Raw genomic sequence first — 14,954 nt, forward strand, 5'->3', positions numbered from 1 at the left:
CTGTGACGCATTAAGTTTGACATTTGGCTGAATGGTAATGGTGCAAAAGCTTGGCGCCCTGCGACTTCACGCTCCACGCTTCAGACAACAAGGTGTCGATACATGCGGAAAAAAGGCCACAGCTCAGAATTTTACGTGAGTCATAAGGTAGTTAATGACTTCACATCGGCACCAAAATCCTCAACAATTCTGCTCAAGGCCACCGCTCACGTGTCGCACGATGGAAAGATCGTCACAGCCTCTGTTACCCACATTCACCCCTTCTTTTGACGCCTCTGCAGTGAAGGTCACATTCGCAACACCCATAGTTGAAACCACGCAGTTTCTGCTTCAGACGCGCCGCCGCTCTGAATCTACACGAAAAGGAGGTTTATTTTATTTTATTTTTTTCAAGTTTCATTGCAAGTCACAAAGCGCTCTCGTTCTCAAATACTGGATAGTGCGCTTAGTAGCTATACATGAAGCAACGTATATATTATGCAACAAATATTGTGAAAGTGTGAATTAAACACATAATTTTGCAGGTACGTTCAGTGGCTAATGTTAACATTGTCTGCAAAAATGTGTTATGAAGAAGTTTCATAAAGGCTGAAATAAAATCTGCGTAATCGCACATCCCCCTACACTTCTTTTTCACCCCCACCCCCACGCCTTTGACAGGCAGGTGGTTTTCTCCCATTCACCCCCATTGCGATTCTTTCCAGACAGTAAGTGATATGTGTACCAAATTTGGCTGAAATGGGTCCAGTGGTTTCGGAGAAGATAAGGAACATTCATACTTACATACATACATAATATGTTTGAATATCTTATTTTCCGTGATTCGACTTTGATGAAATACACCCTACACGGCACCCTTAGATACGCTGAAGTTACTAGTCGATATCTCTTAAAAATCCGTCTAGTAGTTTTGGAGAATAGCGTGTTCAGATAGACATACAAACAAACAATAATGTTTCAGTAAAACTTTAAATCACGGTATCATTTTTTCCTGTGATCCGAGATACGGTGTTCCAAGTTACTTGCGAAAATCCCATGAAAATTCGTCTAGTGCTTTGGGAGATTAGCGCGTTCAAACACAGTCATACGACGGTATTTAGGAGTTATTATTATTATTATTATTATTATTATTATTACTGTGTGTTATTTTACAAAATACCAATTTTCTCGTTCTGGTTGTGGCAAACGATTGCCGGGCGAGTGTGTTGTCTATTATTACTAAGCCTAGGTATCTCGCCAAATCAGTTGTGAAGCTGATTCGGGCAACGTTCTATCAAATGAGCATTCCGACTCTATGGACACTCTTCGTGATGGGAACATCCTCTGCCAGGCATTGTATACACAGATATCTGTACGCAGATGTATACTCGATGGACTCGAACAGTGTGTGTAGTGTGGTCGGGCGGTTTTTTCTCTTTTAGTGGGGCGAAAGTCTGAGAACTGAACGTTTTACTACACTCGTAAAACTGTCTAAATAACGGTAGCCAGCCTTAAACTGAAGGCCCCGCATAACTGCCTTGGAAAGTCAGTCCACAGATACGAGGACATCACATAAAACCTGATAAAACACTGGTATTCAAAGCAACTTCCTTGCTAAAGGCAGAATACGTTTTACTATTCAAACGTCCTTCAGATAGCTATTATGTCTGAAGGAGGGTGTTTTACAGTAAATATCGTGAAGTACGAGGCAGTTCTGTCGGCCTGTGTGACCGAGCGGTTGTAGGCGCTTTAGTCTGGAACCACGCTGCTGCTACGGTCGCAGGTTCGAATCCTGCCTCGGGCATGGATGTGTGTGATGTCCTTAGGTTAGTTAGGTTTAAGTAGTTCTAAGTTCTAGAGGACTGATGACCTCAGAAGTTAAGTCCCATAGTGCTCAGAGCCAGAGCCACGAGGCAGTTCTGTTAACGCTCAGACCGCAGCAATTGCATCATCAAGGCTAAAGACGAGTCACACTACACACTACCAATACGATTTCGTGAGAAATACAGGTACTTCGGTGTCTGAGTGGAAATGGACTTGGGGAGGGGGGAGGGAGGGGGGGGGGGCAAATAACTTGTCGTCAACCCACCACACGCAAGGCTTAAGCAACTCTACTGGATGCTTAACAAGCAAAGGACTCATAAATAGAAAGGTATCAAGGTTCTTGTAGATGACTTACTATATCATTACTACCGTTCCACTCTGGGGTTCCCCAAGCCCAACACGTCTCCGCCGCTTGAAGGTCACGCAGAACAAGATTCTACAAACTATAAGGAATGCTCCATGATACACACGCACCGTGAACATGCACATGAATTTTGTCTCGAGCCCCTTTTGGAGGTACTCAAGAAAATCGTCACAGGACTCTTCTGAAACTTAAAGACATTCGAATAACCCCTTCGTTCTTAGTCAGGGTTTGCATAACCAAACAAAAAACATTTTCGTAACCGGAGCATCTACGACAAGCTGCAACCCAATAACATACACAACACAGTTGTTGAGCCCCTGCACATCAGCAAATCTTACTCTGCCAGCTATGCTACGCAACCTGCTGGAGCAGGGAAGTTGATAACATGTAAATCACAATCTACGGTGAACACCGAGTGCCCAATTTTACAACCAAATTGAGCTCTCCGATGACTTTGGCATGACACAAGAACGTGACCGCTGCGATTGGCCCCATTACTAACTTACCGGCGCACCCATGCATGAACAGTCGCAGCTCATACGCATGATCCACCAGCGGCAATAACACCCGATCTGAATGTCGCAGAGGCTGTTTCTAGCAGGGCTTTCCGTGACATTTTTTCGTCTTTTCTAAATCTCTGTCTCTATTTCTGCGTCTCTTCAAAAGCTTTCTGTCTGCTATTTCCTAGACGGGACCATATTAATGAGTCTTCGCACACTAACACAGACACGTATCTTACAAATTCTCGATAACAGACATTTTCGCAGAGGTTCAAATGGCTATGAGCACTATGGGACGTAATATCTGAGGTCATCAGTCCCCTAGAACTTAGAAGTACTTAAACCTAACTAACCTAAGGACATCACACACACATGCATGCCCGAGGCAGGATTCGAACCTGCGACCGTAGCAGCAGCGCGGCTCCAGACTGAAGCGCCTAGAACCGCTCTCGCAGAGGTGGCAGCAGAAATTTTTGTGATGGTCTCTATGCGAATGCTGGCCTGGGGAGCTCTAGGTTCTACTTTTGTGCGCTCTTATGTCTACAGACGCGGATCGGGGGTTCGGTTGTGGAGGGAGAGAGGGAGGGGGGGAGAGGGACGGGGAGAGAGGGAGGGGGAGAGAGGGAGGGGGTGAGAGGGAGGGGGGAGAGAGGGAGGGGGTTGGGTTGTTTGGGGAAGACCAGACAGCGAGGTCATCGGTGTCATTGGATTAGGGAAGGACGGGGAAGGAAGTCGGGCGTGCCCTTTCAAAGGAACCATCCCGGCATTTGCCTGAAGCGATTTAGGGAAATCACAGAAAACCTAAATCAGGATGGCCGGACGCGGGATTGAACCGTCGTCCTCCCGAACGCGAGTCCAGTGTGCTAACCACTGCGCCACCTCGCTCGGTCAGAGAGGGAGGGGGGAGACAGGGAGGGGGAGAGGGAGGGGGGGAGAGGAAGGTCACTGTCTTCTCCTCTGGTCTTCCACCCCTCCCCCCCCCCCCCGCGCAAAAATCTTACCCTCACACACACACACACACACACACACACACACACACTTACGTGCCTATAATTATTAACAATAGTAAAAATAAAAAATATTTAAAATCATAACAATTTGTTTACATCGGTGTTTAGTACGGTACTTTCTCTTCTTTTTGACGTGATGCGTCATGAAACCTCCACCCCATCTCCATTACGGAACCGCCTCCCATTATATCCGCAATTTACAATCTAACACTCAGCACAAGGTGGTGCCAAAACCTCTCTAAGGCGTGCATGGTTCTGACTTCCAGATTCCTACATACATTGATCACATCCGTTGCTCCACATCACTGGTAGTATTCCCTCACTTACAATTAAAAGGTGAATTCTAACTCGCTGCAAGCATTCGTACAGTGTAGCCAGCACGAGAAACGTGTCCGCAATTTACGGACTCCGAGAAACTGTCAGAATAACGGCGGTAGGTTGCGACAAGAAACAATGTAGCCAATAACACTGTAACGGTACTGTCGTTTACTTTTCCAATGAGCCATCGCCTGGCTTTATTACGAATTGTGTACACTTTCTACCGTATTTCTCAGTATTGTCTTTAAACTGACCACTGGATCGAAAGCTGTTTTTGTCAACTGTTCAATTGTATTTGCTGTTTTCAATCAACTTTTAATGCCAGACAATGGCTAAATTATTTTGTAATCTTTGTAGATTAAAAAGCAACGTCCATTTGGAGACTGTGCCTGTTAGTTTAGGGGCGCAAGGCTGGATGCACACCAGCGAGTAGCAGCCGCGCTTGTTCTCACAATCAGCGTCAGAAATCGTTTCAGTGTGCACACACATCGATATCGCAGCGATAATCGCGCGCCAGTACTCAACTGAAAGGCAACAAGTATGGACGTAGCCAGACCAAAGCAGGCACTGCTGCTGCTAAACAATAAAGCAGTGGTAACACATAACCTGCGGAAATAGTAGAATATATTTTAAACTGTTGTTGCTGGTTGAAGATTTGTACATTCAGATGAAATGGCTCTCGCCAGGCAGCAAAGCTGCTTTGGGCTAATTCAAATTCTAAATGGCCACATTCGACCAAAAACGCTACCACTGGGACACAAATAGTTTCACATTTCTTACCCAACTTCTCACCCTCGTGAAACAATGCAGTTCTCTACTTAATCATAGCATGGAACATAAATATCTGTGGAGGGAGCATTCGGCATCTCCTGAAGCTCAAGTCACGTGATTTTGAGAATGCACATTTTAGCCCATATAGCGTTTAACGTATTTTGAGTGTTATTATCTTGCTACTACAGATAGTTCACCTTCGGAGGTGCCGTTAAACTTAAATGTATACGCTCTTTATAGACATCTTAACAATTTGATAGTAGAAACTGAAGTTGGCTTAAAGATGTGAATAGTAATGATTCTGTGCTTTTTCGCCATAGTATCACAACTTAGATTCCATTTTATTCATGTTTTTTCTATAAGGGGAAAAGAAGTGACAGCCAACAATATTGTTTTTACTTTTTCTATTGCACTTATTCATATTGTCGAATCTCTCTTCTAATTAATTATGTTGCAATGACACTGTAGAGCCGGCCGAAGTGGCCGAGCGGTTCTAGGAGCTACAGTCTGGAGCCGCGTGACCGCTACGCTCGCAGGTTCGAATCCTGCCTCGGGCATGGATGTGTGTGATGTCCTTAGGTTAGTTAGGTTTAAGTAGTTCTAAGTCCTAGGGGACTGATGACCTCAGATGTTAAGTCCCATAGTGTTCAATGCCATTTTTGACGCTGTAGACGGCACAGACGTGTCACGAAAAAACAACGCGTTTGGAACTATGAAATTGTCACAGTAAGTACGGTAAGCGATTTGCACCACCTTCTTATCCATTATTATCTGCCTTTTTTGTTTACTCACCCTTCTGATTTTTATAGACAAGTAAAATATCTGTAATTTTTTTTACTATCTCATCAGGAAAGTAGAACCATTTACTATTCACAACAAATAAAAAAATACAATGTCAATACTCGAATTTTGGATTAGCAAATCAAGTGACAACCAACGAGCCATTTTTTCTATTGCACTGATTCATATTATGGAACCTGTTTTAACTAACTACTTTAAAGTGACACTGTATAGGACAGTGTGTCTTGCACAAATACGTAGACACACACCTGCATAAATTGGAGGAAATTAATCAGACTTATGTATAAATTGTATCTGTAAATGAACATAGCACCAATATGTATACACTGACTGGCAGTTTAATCAGATACACTTGCAAATTTATCTAGATCTTGTCTCGCAAACACATGGCCATAAAGTCGTAGGAATTATCTCTACAGTAGAAGACTTTATAATATTGCGTCTCGATATTTCTCAACATATAATGTACCTCATGTCAGTATGACGTTTACAATTATACATTTGTTGCACACACCAACGAAAAGTATCTGATCCTCCTTACACATACTTCTGTAGCAACGACAATACTGCACCAAAGCTGTTACTAAAACTCAAACGCGCAGAAACGTATATAAAACAAGGCGAATATGTGTAATCTAAAAATGCCGCTATTACCACAAATTCTAGACAAACAGTGTTGTCCCAAAATCACGTGACTAGCCCGGTTTGATGTTGAGAACATGCGCAGTAGGATTATTTCACGCGTCCTGATAAAAGCCGCGAGGAAATGACGTGTAAGCTCCGGTAATATATCGCACGTTCTTTTGTTTTGTTATCACGTGTAGCAGAAATATGACAGCTACTTACCCTTTCTTCTCCCGTTTGAAATCTGCAGAATATCAAGGGGGTAGAGTGAGCTGGAGACGGCTGGCTTATACAAAGTAGGAACAAAGGAACCAGACTGAGGATGTCCAAATGAGGAAGTGCGCCATCCGCCGCTTCCGTGAGGCATCGCTGACCCGGTGGAACAAAAACGCAGCGCCGGGCAGAAGCCAGTCCGGTCCGCCCGCTGGGTTCGGCTTCAGCCGGGCCGGCGAGGGCCAGGCGCGGCGCCGTGTTTTTTCCCCTCTCCCAGCCGGCGTTGCTTGGCAACGCGACTGCCCCCGGGACTACACGTCGCCCCTCGCATAATACGAGGACCAATTTATGCGAGAGCTGCAGCGGCACCGCTCTTGCCCATTGATTGCCAGTCCTCGGCAGCTCTCTAAGATGCGCCGCGTCGCTTTACACCAGGCCCGGTCAGCGTAATGAAAGGACGACGAGAATAAATTGAAAAGCAATTACGGCACTGTGCGCTGCTAGCGGCGCGACGAGTGGAGGGTCAAAAGGGGCAACTTGTGCGCAGAGCTGCACGGGGCGGCCAAACCGGCAGATACGCATCCGAGACACGTGTGCACACACACACACACGCACACCACACACACACACACACACACACACACACACACACGCACGCACACACTTCCACTAATTGCATCCATTTCAGCCAGAAACCAGTTTCACTCTTAAATTGATACTGTGGCAAGACATACGTGGGATCTAGCACCAGAGATAAAAAGAGAAAAATCAAAGTTTAAAGAGTAGCTAACGTTGAAGAGATTACAGTTGAAAACATTATCTCAGCTTGACAAAGATGATGACGGAATTTGGGTGCTTTCTTGAAGGAAAAAGGACGTTCTACGTTGGACCAGTCGAGACTGCAGACCATTGTGTCATGCTCAGCCAATGATGTAATTTGGATATGGTGTGGGGAGGGAGAGGGGTGTGGTGCCATAACACCGCTCTCGTGGGCGCTGTCGACTATCTTGACCTTGGAGCCGCTACTTCTCACTCAAGCAGCTCCTCAATTGCCATCATGAGGCTGAGTGCACTCCGTTCTCACCAAAGATAAATGCTTGACAGTACCGGAAATCGAAGACGGGTACTCCGTGTAGCGGCCAGACACGATTACCATTGAGATACAAACGCGGACTTAAGTGATTTAGGGAAGCTACGATATCTTGGGGCCTATCAAAAGATGGACGAAAGTAGAAACAGCGGAAGAGGAGCTACTTTATGTGAACATCGGGTTACAAGTATCGTGAGAAGCAAGTGGATTACGTGATCTGGTCGTGTGTAGAAAAGCTGTGACTAATACACTCTACAAGCCCACCTTACGATGAGTACCTCTGGTACCACTATTATTTCATCAACTTCTTTGTTCCATTCGCGAATGATGGTGGGAACAATGACTGTCTATAAATTTCCGTATGATCTCTAATTTCTATGATTTTCTAGTCTTGGTCATCTCGCAAGACATATGTGGGAGTAATATATCGCTCGGTTCTCCTTTGAAAGTACACTCTCGGATTTACAACAGTAACCGCCTTCGTGATCCTTTGTAGCGGCTACCACTGGGGTTTGTTGAGTATCTCCGTGGTATATGTTCATTCAGTCTCAGGTCGCTCCGAATGGTGACGCCTACTTATTTTACAGTAGTTGTTTCCAGTGATTTGTCGCCAACACTGTATACGAAATCGAACAGTAGTGGATCTCTGCGTCTATTAACACGTAATGTGTTTCATTCATTTGGGGTTTAGAGATAATTTGTCACTCCCTCCACCAATCGTTGATCCTCAGCATATGTTCCTGTATTTCGCTACAGTCTTCTGGCGTTACCACCAGACGGTGTTATCTACTAGAAACTAGATCATTTATACATATTGTGCCGACAGCTGTAACGGAGAAAATAGCACAGACGCAATGCTCCAGCGACAAATCAAGACTGCGTTGGTGGGGGCGACATAGAAAACAACCTAATCCAACAGGGTGTTTAAAAAAACGAAAAGGATGTTTCAGAAACTGGAACAAGCAATTCCTTAAGATGGTGTGTGATTTTCTGGGCTTGTAAGCGACACGTGATGATGAATACGACATGAAAATCCTACGTAAATGATGATTGTTGGAGCAGATTTCGTATCCTACTTGTTCTGAATACGAACCTAGTGTGTTAACCGCTGGGCCGGTTTGTTCGAGGAAAATTTCAAGGAGAAACCGCAAGTTCCCTTGACATTTATCGGAGAATGCAAGACGAGCAATACTTACGAGAACAATTTATTGCACTCTTTACGAACACGTGTCTTTACGAGAGAAACAATTTGTACCTACGGCACTATTGCCGAAACAGAGTGCAGGTAAACTTCGAAAATACATCATGCTAACAGCTGTTTTACTGCATCTTTTATTTATAGAATAGTTCCTTCTTTCCGGCGCTCACAAATAGTGGACACTCGCTCTACTATATTTTTGTGATTGACTCCTTTCTTGGCGCTAGGTTATCGCGTTAGGAGGAAACCCGTTAACGTACGTCCCTAATCGTGCAAATTTTGCTCTGTTTCTGGGGTTGTTTCTGAGACGAAGAAACAGCCCACTATTTTCCTGAACTGGAACTGCAAAACGCTGCCCATGTTTTCCAGATTCGGTACGGTAACGGCACACTTCCCTGTCTTGCAAATTAACAAATGGTTCAAATGGCTCTGAGCACTATGGGACTTAACTTCTGAGGTCATCAGTCCCTTAGAACTTAGAACTACTTAAACCTAACTAACCTAAGGACATCACACACATCCATGCCCGAGGCAGGATTCACACCTGCGACCGTAGCGTTCACGCGGTTCCACACTGTAGCGCCTAGAACCGCACGGCCATCCAGGCCGGCGCGTATTAAGACTATACGATATACGCCACAGGTGTATGTAGATCTTTAGCTGATATAATAAAAAATTATGAAGGGGTAGAAACAGATGACTCATCTCAACGTTAAAACAAAGTTTCTGTACTTGATTTAGCAGCAGTTGTATTGTATCACAGTTGTATCTTTCCGTTTACTAGTAGTGATGGAAACGTATAAAAAACATGCACGAAACGTGCCATTACTGCCGTATATCAAGGAACTTTCTCATGACAATGTTTTTTCTCCAACTTAGTGGCTTTAGCGTCGCGTCCATTCAGCCATCTCAATAGCAATGTGTCATGTATACATGAAAGTAAGGACAACACAACACCCGGTCGCCGAGTGGTGAAAATCTCCGACCCCGCCAAGAATCGAAACCAGGCCCTCTCGCTAGGCAATCACCGAAGTGACTATGCAGCTACCAAGGCAGACCTCTTGCCAGTCTTCCGCCTCCACTTAAACAACCGATTACACCTTCGGATTACAAACGAGGAAGCCACACCCATGTCTGTGCTGTCCCTAGCAGGAACTCACCGGCCAGATCTTCATCGGCTGTCCTCTGTGTTGACAAAAATCAAATCGTCATTAAACGTTGGTTTAATGAGGTGTGTGGAACAATCATCCACTTGTGTGAGGAGTTTGCAAGCAACCAATGATGGGGCAGTATATGAGCACGTGTTCGACCCTTTTCCTCCACTGTGCAGATATGATGTAATGTTTAAAGTATTGTACCATAGATTTAAGACTCCTGAAGTGGTGATGATTGTGGTGGTTGTGCTGCTGCTGTGAGTGTGTGTGTGTGTGTGTGTGTGTGTGTGAGAGAGAGAGAGAGAGAGAGAGAGAGAGAGAGAGAGAGAGAGAGAGAGAGAGATTTATTGCCACTGTATACACGGTGAAACCGAATTTGCGATAAAATTTTTAAAGTTGTTCAGGAATATTTTCTCAGTATTTTGGTATAAGTGACCTGTGGTCTCCAGTGGGTCGTTACGAGTCTGATTTTTCACCCCTATTTAACTCTGCATTGCACTGAAAGCATCTGTACAGATATGTTCGCCGGCCGGTGTGGCATAGCGGTTCTAGGAGCTTCTGTCTGGAACCGCGCTGCTGCTACGGTTCGAATCCTGCCTCGGACATGTGTGATGTCCTTAGGTTAGTTAGGATTAAGTAGTTCTAAGTTCTAGGGAACTGATGACCTCTGATCTTAAGTCCCATAGTGCTCAGAGCCATTTGAACCATTTGAAGATATCGTCTTGCCTGGAAGTAGATTTGTTTCTTTCACCCTTGGTCCTTGCTGTTTACACTTTACTCTTCGAACAATGTCAGCTGTAGCTGTAGGTTAAGAATGATTCAGAGGGGTGTGGATATGCTTACTGATGACGAGCTCCAATATGCAGTTCTTGTGCGGGTTCTCTGAATGCAGTGGAAGAGTGACACAACGAAGCTATACTGAGGTGGTCCCGTAGCGAAGGTACTTTCGTATCCGAGGGTTGTTCCATTCTCCTATGTTTTGATGGTATTTTCACAGACACAAAGATAATTGAGGCAACATACCGAGTAAATCACAATTACGTTATTACTCTTCAGCGAGACCTAGGGTCCCTTATATCAAAATACTCGTAACATGGCGCAGGACAACGTCAGAAATATTGTCAGAGGAGTTCCGGTTCATCCTGAAATTGGTTGAATAGATGGCGTTCGTAACTTGCTAACGTGGTCCGAGACACCACCACCACCACCACCACCACCACCACCATCGCCGCCATTGGTCTTTCTAACCCTAATCCATATTCATCCTTACTATTATATTCACTAAAGAAGCCATTATCAAACAGTACAACTGATGCACACACATCAACTTCCATCGATCTGCTATTCCTTCCTGTAGTTCCTCTATATTTCCCACTTATTTCCTGTTGCACTACAATCCTTCGCCACACGTTTACTCGCCTCTTACGTGCAGATGACATGACGCCTTTCCCTTCCAGCTTTCTACCACGTTCACTGCCGATATTGGTTCAATGTGTCATATCCTCAGAATCAGCGCATCGCATTAGCGTGTGGGACGCGCCTTTCCAATGCGTAACGACATTCACGTCACCGCCGCCCATCGAACAGTTTATACGCTTAGTCATCGTTGCAGCAATAACAAAAGCCACTCCTCATCTGGTGGGAGGACTTTTAGCACAAGGAACGTTTTTTATTTGTGTAGCGTATGGTATATCCCTTGTCCGGACGCATAAGGTTGATCCCGCATTCTCACAAATTCACGATAAAAATTCTGACTCTCAATCTGCGAGGTTGTTGGTGCACACGGCTTTTTTTTTTAACCGGCTTTCGAGCCACTTCGACTCCATCGTCTGTTGGATGATATTTAAGAGCACATCTTTATAAACTGAAACGTGTTGTTCTGGCTGCAGTCTAGAAATAGCCTTTAATTTAAAAACATAGTAATTATATGCTTGCTGCGGATACTGAAAACACCAACACGCTTGTTACGCACCACCAACAAGCTTTTTACTCACTTTTTAGGTTAGGCCAAGAGCAGCTGATTGCTCGAATAGCAGCCACATCGTCACTATATATAGTGGTCAGATACAGTCTGAAATGTTTGTAAGGGTGTTTGCGTGTAGCAGGGTAGGATGTGCTGAGAAAAAAATGTTAAGAAAAAAATTCGATACCTTTCACTGTTTCCGAGTTAATTATCATTGACGTTAACCGATCAGGCCTTCGAGCGCACGAATCCAAACGGCTCGCCAAAGGCGTTGTCGCGAAACGTGTTCTTCTTTTTGTTTCCTAAAAGTGAATAAGGTAACGATACAAAAATTGGAATATGGAATCCGAGCCAAAGACTGAGCAGTCTCGTGGGCTATCATCTAAGCTCCGAGGACAACAAGCACAAACTGTTTCTGGCTAGCCGCTTGATTTGCACGCGGAACTGTGTGATCGCCTAACTTCAATGTTAATTAACTCCGACACGGCGGAACGTATCTTATTTTTTTCTTAACCGCTATCTCTCAGCACAGACTACCCTGCAGCAGCCTTAGAAGTTTTTCAGAGTGTTTCTGACCACCCTGCATAAACGACAGGTCGCAACATGTTTAGTAGTATTGATCTGTTAGTCCTCTGTTGCTATTAATAGCATTTTATTGCTTTTTGGGTTATGATCGTCTGTATGCAACTGATAAAGTCAATATTTGTTTTTTCAGTAAGTTCAAATGGCTCTGAGCACTATGGGACTTAACTTCGGAGGTCATCAGTCGCCTAGAACTTAGAACTAATTAAACCTAACTAACCTACGGACATCACACACATCTATGCCCGAGGCAGGATTCGAACCTGCGACCATAGCGGTCACGCGGTTCCAGACTGCAGCGCCTTTAACCGCACGGCCACACCGGCCGGCCACAAATCTTTAAATTCAGATAAATATGAGAGTGACAAATTAATAGCATCTGCTGTATTACAGTTATCCTTATCAACATATTTATACTTCAGCCACTGTCAATAATAATAATAATAATATGCATATCTCGTCTGAAAAAAGGAAGAATTGTTTTTGTGGAATTTTCTTGCATGGTACAAAAGTAAGCACAGTATATAGCAAGAACGAAATAATGTTTAAGCTTTAGCTGCTCTCCGTTTCCCATTTTTGAGTAAGTAGGAGGCTTCATGTTTTTTTTTTCGGACAAAGTATTAGTTAACAAATTAACTACTGGGCCGAAAATCAGGCATTCTTACGTTTCATTCACACAACAACTTACGCTTGTTATACACTTCTTTGTTAAATGTTCGCTTGTAGTCATGCTTATTTCATTTCGAAAATTCCTTAGACAACAGATCTGGTCTGGAATGCCCTAGTTTCTTTACGACTAACTTTCTCTGGTATTTTCTTTTCTCTTAGCGCTTAATACAGGTTCAACAGAGTTCACATTGAAACTCCACAGGAAAGCCGATTCGTGCACGTTAGACAACCAACTATAAACACAAACTGCCGTTTGCGGAAGTGATTAAATTCAAGTAGTACTATCTACCAACAAGGTGACTTGAGTAGAATACAAATGAGGCGCTGAGAACCATAAGGGCCAAAAGCACACCGTCTTCGACGTTACATTTAAGTGAATATCAGAGAAATCAGTGAGATAGCTTTGCGTGAATGTTCAGATATACGTACAATGTGGCCCGACATCACAGATAAACCTGACTCACCATAAGATCAACAGATGTCAGAAAAATGGTTCAAATGGCTCTAAACACTATGGGACTTAACATCTGAGGTCATCAGTCCCCTCGAACTTAGAACTACTTAAACCTGACTAGCCTAACGACGGCATATACATCTATGCCCGAGGGAGGATTCGAACCTGCGACCGTAGCAGCAGCGCGGTTCCGAACTGAAGCGCCGAGAACCGCTCGGCCACAGCGGTCCCAACAGATGTCCGAAGCATGAATAAATGGTACACTCTCACAATCGACGATTATGTGGTTTATGGTTCTCGGCGCTTCAGATGGATTACTGTATGATGAAATCCAAAACTTTATGTACTACATCTCATTCATAATTCCACAAAATAGGTTTTTCTGTCAGTATAGCTATAACATATACTAATGACTGATCTAATTTTACTATATAATGAGTGAACTGGCATATCTGTGGAGTGTGATACTGTCCAGTGAGATTTACGGCAAGCGAATGGGAATAAAAGTCTGCTGCCGTGTGCTTCCACCTGGTGGCATTAATGTAAACTTTTAGTTGTGTGGTAAGGGCTAGCAGTGCATATCCTGAATTGCGAACACTGTTTACCAAATCCTTAAGGTATTTGTCCCCGTAAGGCAATTACGTCACGCCAGCTGCACAAGCGCGGAAGCTCCTTAAAACGTGCACAAGTGAAGGTGTGCTCGCGACCCTGATGCCAAGTTTCACCGAGTCTAGAGGAGCAATATGTGTTTGTGTTGTTGTTGTTGTGGTCTTCAGTCCTGAGACTGGTTTGATGCAGCTCTCCATGCTACTCTATCCTGTGCAAGCTTCTTCATCTCCCAGTACCTACAGCCTGCTTAGTGTATTCATCTCTTGGTCTCCCTCTACGAATTTTACCCTCCACGCTGCCCTCCAATACTAAATTTTTGATCCCTTGATGCCTCAGAATATTATGTCCTACCAAGCGATCCCTTCTTCTAGCCAAGTTGAGCCACAAATTTCTCTTCTCCCCAATTCTGTTCAATACCTCCTCATTAGTTATGTGATCTACCCATCTAATCTTCAGCATTCTTCTGTAGCACCACATTTCAAAAGCTTCTATTCTCTTCTTGTCCAAACTATTTATCGTCGATGTTTCACTTCCATACATGGCTACACTCCATACAAATACTTTCAGAAACGACTTCCTGACACTTAAATCCATACTCGATGTTAGCAAATTTCTCTTCTTCAGAAACACTTTCCTTGCCATTGCCAGTCTACATCTTATATCCTCTCTACTTCGACCATCATCAGTTATTTTGCTCCCCAAATAGCAAAACTCCTATATTACTTTAAGTGTCTCATTTCCTAATCTAATTCCCTCAGCATCACCCGACTTAATTCGACTACATTCCATTATCCTCGTTTTGCTTTTGTTGATGTTCATCTTATATCCTCC

This window comes from Schistocerca americana, chromosome 5 (assembly GCF_021461395.2).
Source record: "Schistocerca americana isolate TAMUIC-IGC-003095 chromosome 5, iqSchAmer2.1, whole genome shotgun sequence".
NCBI lineage: Eukaryota > Metazoa > Arthropoda > Insecta > Orthoptera > Acrididae > Schistocerca > Schistocerca americana.